We start from the raw sequence: 9,442 nt of genomic DNA, 5'->3' as shown, positions 1-9,442 counted from the left end.
ATTATTATTAGATTACCTTACAAAATTACATGCATGCCTCTAGTACTCTTAACCCTTGCACAAACCACCATGCTACACTATACACTGCACTAAGGGTTTATTGCAGAAATGGTACTTAAACCACACTTTTTTAATACAACACAACTTCATTGTGCATTAATAAAACAACATTGCAAGACAAGTTCAATTCCTATAAGGTTTTCCTAAATATTTATAACAACTTAGTTTAAATGTTTTAAGATTTTAGATTTTTTTGGTAATTTTTTTGTTTTTATTCTGTTTAAAATTTAATCAATATTTTTTGGAATTACAGTTTTCATCTGCATAATCCAAAAGATTTAATAATTTTACAGGGCATTGAATTTATTTATAGTCAAAAATACAATTTAAACAACAAAATATAATCCTAATTTAAATAACAAAAACATGAAAAAATTAAACAACTTCTATTATAATTAACTTAATTAACTTGCTAAAACTTGCTAATAGTCTTTAGGGCAACTGGAAATGTTTTAAGTCTTACTAATAATATGTAGGGCACTTGTAAATGTTTGAAGTCTTAAACAACTTCTATTATAAGGGGCAACCATAAATGTTTTAAGTTTTACTAATAACCTTTAGAGCACCTGTAAACGTTTTAACATTGTCGTTATAATATAATTTTATCTCATAGCAAGCGTTACATCAAAGATATATAATATGTGAAGGTATAATATAACTTTCCAAGATAAGAAATTGAAAACATGGTTTCCAAAAACAATAGCAAGGGAACTAGCACCAACATTCCATGGTTATATAACTATATAACTTCCCAAAGGTTGAAAAAACACTGCAAACATGGTCCCACAAATTCTAGCAACGGACCTGCGACCAATCCAACATGAAACTGGTAACATCATCCTGCTTTTCAAGGTTGGCGGAGGCAGCTAGTTGGTAAAGTCGGACTCATAAAGATGGTCAGGTCTTGTACTCAAACCTGAGCGAGGGCGTTGACTAGTCGTAGGTGTTACTCGTTTCCTGGGCTAAGCCCGCTCACCTTTTAAGGTTGGCAAAGGTGGCTGGTTGGTAAAGTCAAACTCGTAAAGACGGTCAGGCTTGTGCTCAAACCTAAGCGAGGGCATCGACTAGTTGCGGGTGTTACTCGTTTCCTGGGCCAAGCCCGCTCACCTTTTGAAGGTCAGCGGAGGCGACTGGTTGGTAAAGTTGGACTCGTAAAGACGATCAGGTCTTGTGCTCAAACCTGAGCGAGGGCGTTGACTAGTCGCGGGTGTTACTCATTTCCTGGGCCAAGCCCACTCACCTTTTAAGGTCGGCGGAGGCAGCTGGTTGGTAAAGTCAGACTCGTAAAGACGGTCAGGTCTTGTGCTCAAACCTGAGCGAGGGCATTGACTAGTCGTGGGTGTTACTTGTTTCCTGGGCCAAGCCCACTCACCTTTTTTGAAGGTCGGCGGAGGCGGATGGTTGGTAAAGTTGGACTCGTAAAGACAGTTAGGTCTTGTGCTCAAACCTGAGCGAGGGCGTTGACTAGTTGCGGGTGTTACTCGTTTCTTGGGCCAAGCCTGCTCACCTTTTATATAGTGATATGGGGTTTAACGGTAAGTTTCACTGGGTGAAACCCACGAGATGAAGGTTCAAATCTCATTGAGTATATGGCCTGTTGTGTCTTGGCTAGAAGAGTAGGTGACCCCAGAGTGGACGTCTCAACTGTTGTTGAGGCATAAGTTAATTACTATTGTGTGCAGCTTGCAGGCCGTTGCACCTAGCCCAAGTTTATAGTGGCAGCCAGTTGGATTTGATCCCAGCCCTGTTCAGGATACCCTTTAGATATATAAGGAATCCTTATTATTTAGTATTTCATTTAGTGTATTGAAATTCACCATATCCATACTTGTATTATACTTACGTACATGTTGTAAGTCATATTATGCCACCTTTAAAGGTAAAAAATACAATGACAACTACGCAAAGAGAGTTGAGCGTTTTTATTTTATTTTATTTTATTTTTTAATAACATTAGAGTTCTTTTAGCAAATCAAGTCATACCACATGCACTGAGAACCAAATCCGAGCTAGTTGTAAGCTCCTATCGATCTACTACACGACAACGGCCCATAAACTCCTGCCAATATACCTCTGTACCACAACAACCAAGTATTATAATAGTAGTCTCAATTTTTATGTAACAAATCCTTCTGTTAGTCTGGCCAATAGACCTTAAACCATTTTAACCAATATACACCTCTGTACCACAATAACTCAACATTATGACAGTAGTTCATAGTTTAGATTTTATGTAACAAATGCTTTTGTCAGTCTGGTCAGTACACCTTAAAACAGTTCAACCAATTAGAATAACATATACAACTACATCTGCTTTTTTGTGAGAATGAATTGTCACTTTTAAAGAGGGCACACAAGGTTTCTAGCTGTCACAAAATATTCGACTGACTATAAAATGAGGCTAATGATTAACGTAATGTTTACTGAATATGATTTTATTTGTTGTATAATATGATTTATCATCCTGAGAGAAAAAATTAGATGTCCTTTTCCTACGACATGGTTCTATCAACTAGGGGTTTCCAAAAATACAAGTGAATGCCATCAAACTCTGGGTGAAATTTTCGTAAATATAGGGATGCACAAATTCCTTAACCTACCAGAACTGTATTAAAATGACATTTTTCATTACTAACTTCATATGAGATGTCATGAAATTTCTTTTGGATAAAACCTCGAATGTGTTTTTAATATCCCAATTCATGTTCTGTAACGCTCACTTTTAAAGGCTTGAAACGCAAATTATGGTTCAAGCCACTGCTTTATAAGGAACATATGCATAGAACATGCTCAGGACAACCAATGCAAATTATATCTGCATTATTTAGCAAATCCTACTTAGCAGAAACACTTCTGACAGCTGTCAAATTGCCAGTTTGTCTATCTTCAACCAAACCCCTCTGACAATACTGAGATTGCCCAAGAAAAAGCAACTGGCATGAAATAACAAGTCGAAATATTATCAAAAAGCTATACCTTTGATTGTATATGATGGTTGAAGTGTATCATAAGGATACACTTTTGTCAAAGATAATTAAAAATAATGCTAGAAAGTAGCAAACCCAAGCTTAATTGACAACCTTTGCCCACTCATTGCCATTCAAATCCCATGGTAGCAAGGCCTAAAGTGCCTACCAATAACAAAATTTCTTTGATGGAATAAGTTGGAAAAGAACCCATCCGAGAACATACAACATGAATATTATCTTCCCCTGCCTGTCACAGACGAAAAAAGGCCACATATCATATACAGTAAATGTGTCAAGTGAGAGACCCAATTACCCAGTATTACAGATCAAGTCCTAACATAGATCCATTGTTCTATGAGCTAGGTAGAATGGGAATGGTCACTGCACCAAACCCATTTTTCTTGAGTCCAAAAATGTCTTTAGAAGTTAATGAAAAATACAATATAAATCCAAATGACATTTACAAGGCATTAATTCACCCATGATGTTGACAAAGGGCACTGAACGATCCACTGTCTATCTTTGACAACTTAATGTAAAATGATTACATAAATCCATATGATATTAATGGGGCGCTGATTCACCAGTTGACACACAAAATTAAACGATACACTATCCCTTTTATTCTCCTTGTAGCTATAGCCTCTGCCCCCGAATGGCATGGGTTTCAAAATTGGCAAGAGTGGTCATCGTTCATATGTAACACCCAGATCAAAGAAAGTACATTGTAAAATGAGTTTCAGAGGAATTAAGAAAATCTGATAATGAGGTGTAGATAAAGTTAGTTTATCTGAAATTTAGTTTAAACTGAGTTTTTATTAAGTTTCAAGTTTGAATTCAGTGGGGAGAGTGGGGAGAGGTTAAATATGGAAGACACTTTTTCAAGTTTGAATTTCATAGAAACACTTTTGATAACACTTGAATTTCATAGAAGAACTTTTGAAAGAACTAAATTAGTAGACATATTATAACTAAAATTTAAAACACTAAAACTCAACATTGTGACAGTAGTTCATAGTTCATATTTTATGTAACAAATGCTTCTGTCAGTCTGGTCAGTACACCTTAAACTAGTTCAACCAATTAGAATAACATATACAGCTACATCTGCTTGAGAGTAAAAATTAAATTTCCTTTTCGTACAACATGGTTCTGTCAACTAGGGGTTTCCAAAAATACAAGTGAATTCCATCAAACTTTGGGTGAAATTTAATAACTTATGGTTTATCTCAAAACCTTTGTAAGGTAGCAAATAAGGGAAAGGGAAAGGAAGTCTCAGGTTTGACAAATAACCTTGCGGTAAGTGGTTCCATATTCCTCGACCTTCCAACCAACTGATTAATCCTCCTTCTGACCCTCCTCATCCTCCTGGCCCTCCTCCTCCTACAGAAAAAGCAGAATTTGATGAAGAGGCTATATTTTGCGATACATATCTTATAAATTTGTTTTGAAGCTAGCTCATAAATTACTGTGAATTGCATAGCCATTACATTGCTTCATGTCATCAAGAAATCTTTCTGTTTCCTGAGAAGCATTACAATATCATACCATTTCTGGTGACATAATTAACAGTTCATGGCTAAACACTCTCCTACAAGATGCTTTTATGGATTGAAACAATCAAACATGTTTAAAATGGCAAAGCCTTGTTTAAGTAGAAAAACGGTACCCAGTTTAAGGAGCTTTTGATTAATTTGGAAAAAACTGCCTGGATATCCCACCATCTCATGCGAATCAACTATTAATATATCGATGCTTTTATCTTTAGATTAGAATAGACAATTATTTGTTGAATATAGGCAGGAACCAGTGTTTTCTAGGCCTGCTAATATTGCCAGGTATATACACCTTGATATATCAAAGGCTGATTCCTGGGTATCAATAACAAGTGTCCTTTGGATGGAAGCCCTTCAAAGGAAATGTTGTAGGCTATCTGTTGGACTTTTTGGAGGGTTTTCTTGCACCTTTTCTAGTCAAAATTGACCAGAATCAGACTTATTGGAGAGCTTCCCTGCACCTTTTCTGGTCAAAATTGCCTAGAATCTGGCAGATTACAAATGATAACTTACTTGCAGATTTATTGGATTATGAACCAAGCAAAAACTAAAGGAAGAAATTTAATAACTTACGCTTTATCTCAAAACCTTTGTAAGGTAGCAAATAAGGGAAGTGTTCAAAGCAAAACCCATAGAAAGGTTGTTCTCGAGGGGGTTTGTCATTGTATGATAGATAAAAGATTTATGTGTATGTCAAGTACCTTATTGTGAAATAAAACTGCGCTCAGTAATCTAATCTAGGCTTGACACGAAGATTTAATCCATCTTCAGTCATATGGAGTGTCAGTGAGGGGCGATATTTCATTTCCTTACCTTCAACAGCTTCAAATTTGAAGAAACGTACAAGCACAACAGCAAAAATCTTCATTTGCATGTATGCAAAGTCCTTCCCAAAACAAATGTGAGGCCCAGCCTGTAAGTCAAGCAAGAGACCTTATCTATTTCAAGAAATTACCATAGGTACTTTTTCAAAAGATTAAGTATCAGGGTTAGGGCACTTACCTGAAATGCAGTGAATTTGAATGGTGACTGGGACTTAAAAACTCCATTCTCATTCCATATCTCAGGCCTAAACTCCTTTGCATCACTGCCCCAGAGGTATGTCATTCTTCCCATTGAGTAAGGGACATAGCTCATCATATCACCTTTCTTGATTTTGAATCCATCAGGAAGGATGCCATCAGAAACTATCCTGATGTCATCAGAAACTACATACTTTGCATCCTGCAGATTGTGTTTTGTCAATTTGTGATGAGCCATACTCTTTGATCTTTAAATCAATACTAAATGGAGAAGGATCATCAATATAGGAGGCATTTTATTCAAAAGGTACAATGATATCTACACTTCTAATTGAAGGATTTCTGCACTTCTAATTTAAGCATAGGAATCCAAAATTCAAATGACCTTATCCAATAATCAAGCAACCATTATATTACTTTACCATTATGTTAATATTACAATTTTTCTTAAGTTATAACAAAAGAACCACAAATTCACTCCAGTTACAAAAAAAATAGCCAGGGGACGCAAACATAAGTGCCTATGAATAAATCTATAACTTGTTTGGTCACTTCCATGTTCATTGCTTTCCATGTTTTTCCAGTAATAACACATCATCATCCGGAGTTCATTTTATGAAATGAAGCCTATCCTATACAGTGCAACCCTTGAGGTGTGTTATGCTCCTAGAAACACTTTCAAGAAAAAAGAAAGGATTCTGCATATTGTAATCAAAGAGCCAAAGGAAGATTACAATTACTTGAAATTGTTAAATCCTAAACTAACTTTACATGTCAATGGAGAAGGGGGTAAACAAGAAAAGGAAATAAGAATCCCACAAGAATGAACTCTGAATCTACGCCATTAATGACTACATAATCATGGATGGTTGTTTCTTCTTTCTTCTTCTTGCAATACAAGCTACTCTTTAACAGAAAACAAGGGTTCTCGGTAAGATCTTAACTTTGAAGAAGATTATGAGAAAGATCCTAGCGTAATCTCCAGGTCATCAAATCCCATCTCTCCCCCGCACTCCTCATGAATCCTCTCGCCTTGCCACGACTTGACCGCAACGCTGCCGAAAGAAAACTCATCTGAAGCATCCATGCCTTCTTGAAATGGCGGTAATAACCTCTCCTCGTCACTTGCCCGGTTATTGCAAGGAGACGAGACTCTACTCTGCCCCGACATCCACAGCCTGCTGCCCTCCGTTGCTAGGCTGTGCTGAAGTTGTGCAGTCGGGGTCAGCAGATTGAAGGTAGGGGAGGAAGGCCCCGCTAAAGGAAACACCATCATCCAAATACCACCCATCTAGCGCCCCTTGTCGACAACGGCGTTGCTTAACTATGTGGCCATATCGGCGTGGCGCCTGGGGCTCACCAGGGTGGAGGATGCCATGAAGGGGTAATTCAATCAGGGGCTCACGAGGTAGAGAAACATGAGTTAGGACAATCGTTGCTCTCATTGGAAATAAATTTAACCATTGCATCCCAGTCCAGCTTCGCTCGGGCACTGCGGGATGCCAGAGAGTTCAAGGGCAGAGTCACCGGGGCACTGATCGAACCCCCACTGTGAATGAGCCTACTTGACGAAGATGTTGACGAGGATGACGAGAATTTCTTGAGCCACGAGATCAAAGAGTTTGCTGCACCTGCTCCACCGTGCTTGAACGATGACGAAGCGTGCTCGTCAAAGACAACGATGTAGGGCTGGGCTGGTAGGAAGGCATTGAGCTCGGATGATAAGAAGACGTCGGGCTCACAGAATTCGATCCTGTGACCTCTATGCGCTCCATTGGCTTGTATCCCTACAAAAACAAGAAAACTAGTCACAAATAGAATAACCTTAAAAACGGAACAAAAGCAAGAAACCTTGGTAATAAAGGGAAAGGAAGTCTCAGGTTCGACAAATAACCTTGTGGTAAGTGGTTTGGTCTTCCTCGACCATCCTACCAACTGATTAATCATCCTTTTGGTCATCTTCATCCTCTTGGCCCTCCTCCTCCTCTAGAAAAAGCGGCCCTACGTGGCCCTCCTCATCCTTGTGCAACAAACTGTCCTACCAACTGATTAATCCTCCTTTTGGCCATCCTCATCCTCTTGGCCCTCCTCCTCCTCTAGAAAAAGCGGCCCTACGTGGTCCTCCTCATCCTCGTGCAGCAAAGGCATTCACCCCCCGCCCTTCTTTGCAGTAAACGTGGCTATCCATGCGCGCACGATACACTGGCTAGGTAGGGTAACCAGAACAACAATTAATTAATTTTTTAAAAAAACTAATTAGGGGAATGCCTTACGGTGTAATTAAATGTTGAATTCTAATCCTATTTGATTTAATTTTTTTTATTTAGCATACCTCTTTTATATTTATTTATTTTCCATACCTCTTTTATAACTATAGTATTTGGCCCATGGTATTTAACCCATGGTATTAACAATAATTTGTCCCACAATATTTGGCCCATAGGCTTCACCTAAATAAAACCTCTTTTTTTGGTTTTTGTAAATATAAATAGGTTTATGGAGTATTTACCATATCTCTAGTTTATTTATATTTTTACTTATTTACCATACCTTAAGTGTAAGTATAAAAATAGGTTTTATTTATTTACCATACCTATGCTTTATTTATATTTTTATTTATTTATCATACCTCTTTTATGAGTGTTCGTAAACCTTTTTATATTTTTTTTTTGTAAGTCAATATTCTATTAATGTCAGAAAAATGATTACATGGAGTCCATCCCAAAGCAGATGGTCTCACCCTTACCGGGTTTGTTGACCAAAAAGTTCACCAGATGACAAAAATACAAAAAAGTAGCTAAGGGCATCGTCCATAAAATGGTTGTGCCACAAGCACCAAAACACATCTAGAATGTAAAAAACACCAGAAATCATAATAGTCGTCTCACGTAATGGATGCAGGGTTTTCCGAGGTCGTTCTAGGAGGGTGGATGTCACACTAAACATGTCCTTTGTAGTGCGCCATCCATGTCTCTAGATTTTCTACTTTCTCCGTGAGTTGGTTTTGCCCCCGCCACACCACAACCAGTCTTTCTCGAAGTTGAATTTGAAAGTAATGCAGCCACTCCACGGAGGCCATTTGCACAACATGCTCTTTGTGATGAACTCGTTCTGCAACATCTAGCGTGTCCATCAAACTGGAAATGAGAGCATGACAGTTCTCTAGGGAGCACTACTAGAGACCTTGCCCCTCCTGAGCCTCGGGTGCTGCCGACCCACGCTTTGCCCTGTCATCACGGGTGTTTCTGCCCTTGCATGTTTGCCCACGGCCGTGCAACCCTTCACCTCTTCTCACCCCCCACTTGCCACCTCTGTGGCCTCCTCTAACACCTACATTGCCTTTCCGCGCACGCCCAACTGTTTTTCCACCTCAACGGGGCATCACTATGCCCAAAGGCTAGTCTATCACCCCTTAAGAAATAAGGGAACTAAGAGAGGAAGAGAAGCGCCTTCGCACTGGCTATTTCATAACTTCCCACGATGGAGGCATGCCTTGAACAGGCACCAAACACCAGATTTTCCACCCGAAAGAATACTCCACGCAAATAAAAGACCCGAGCAACACCACCCAGAATAACATGAATTCTCCAAGATGGCTCCTTCTACCCATGAAGAACCACCCCCACGAGATAATCCAGACACCTCCACCTTCCAGAATACCACCAATGATGGAGCACCTCCCAGGGATAGGGGAGTTGTTTCTGTCTCGAGACGAGCACAAAATTGGCCACTGCCTACCAAATTTGACAGCAAGAAACCATAAGCGAATCCACCAGGCCCTGTTGCACTAGAAATCACTATTAGAGCAGGGCCACTTGGGCTTCCTCATCTGGTC

The 9,442-nt window shown here is 39.0% G+C and overlaps 1 long non-coding RNA gene and 1 pseudogene across 2 annotated transcripts; both read right to left on the bottom strand.

Moving 5' to 3' along the window:
* Nucleotides 1–2,726: 2,726 nt before the first annotated feature.
* Nucleotides 2,727–6,676, bottom strand: LOC149248446 (uncharacterized). Its single transcript, XR_016266674.1, has 4 exons — nt 6,552–6,676; nt 5,588–5,809; nt 4,323–4,412; nt 2,727–3,276 (listed from the first exon to the last, which is right to left on the bottom strand). It is a non-coding gene; the product is annotated as an uncharacterized LOC149248446 (long non-coding RNA).
* LOC149248445 (BES1/BZR1 homolog protein 4-like) lies at nt 6,284–7,625 on the bottom strand (annotated as a pseudogene). Its single transcript, XR_016266673.1, has 2 exons — nt 7,502–7,625; nt 6,284–7,394 (listed from the first exon to the last, which is right to left on the bottom strand). The product of XR_016266673.1 is annotated as a BES1/BZR1 homolog protein 4-like (transcript).
* Nucleotides 7,626–9,442: the final 1,817 nt, after the last annotated feature.

This window comes from Pinus tabuliformis, chromosome 7, assembly GCF_031772625.1.
Source record: "Pinus tabuliformis cultivar Carrire ecotype Pingquan chromosome 7, CPIR1, whole genome shotgun sequence".
NCBI lineage: Eukaryota > Viridiplantae > Streptophyta > Pinopsida > Pinales > Pinaceae > Pinus > Pinus tabuliformis.
Note: the sequence above shows the minus strand (reverse complement) of the source record. Positions and strands in the feature narration are given on the sequence as shown.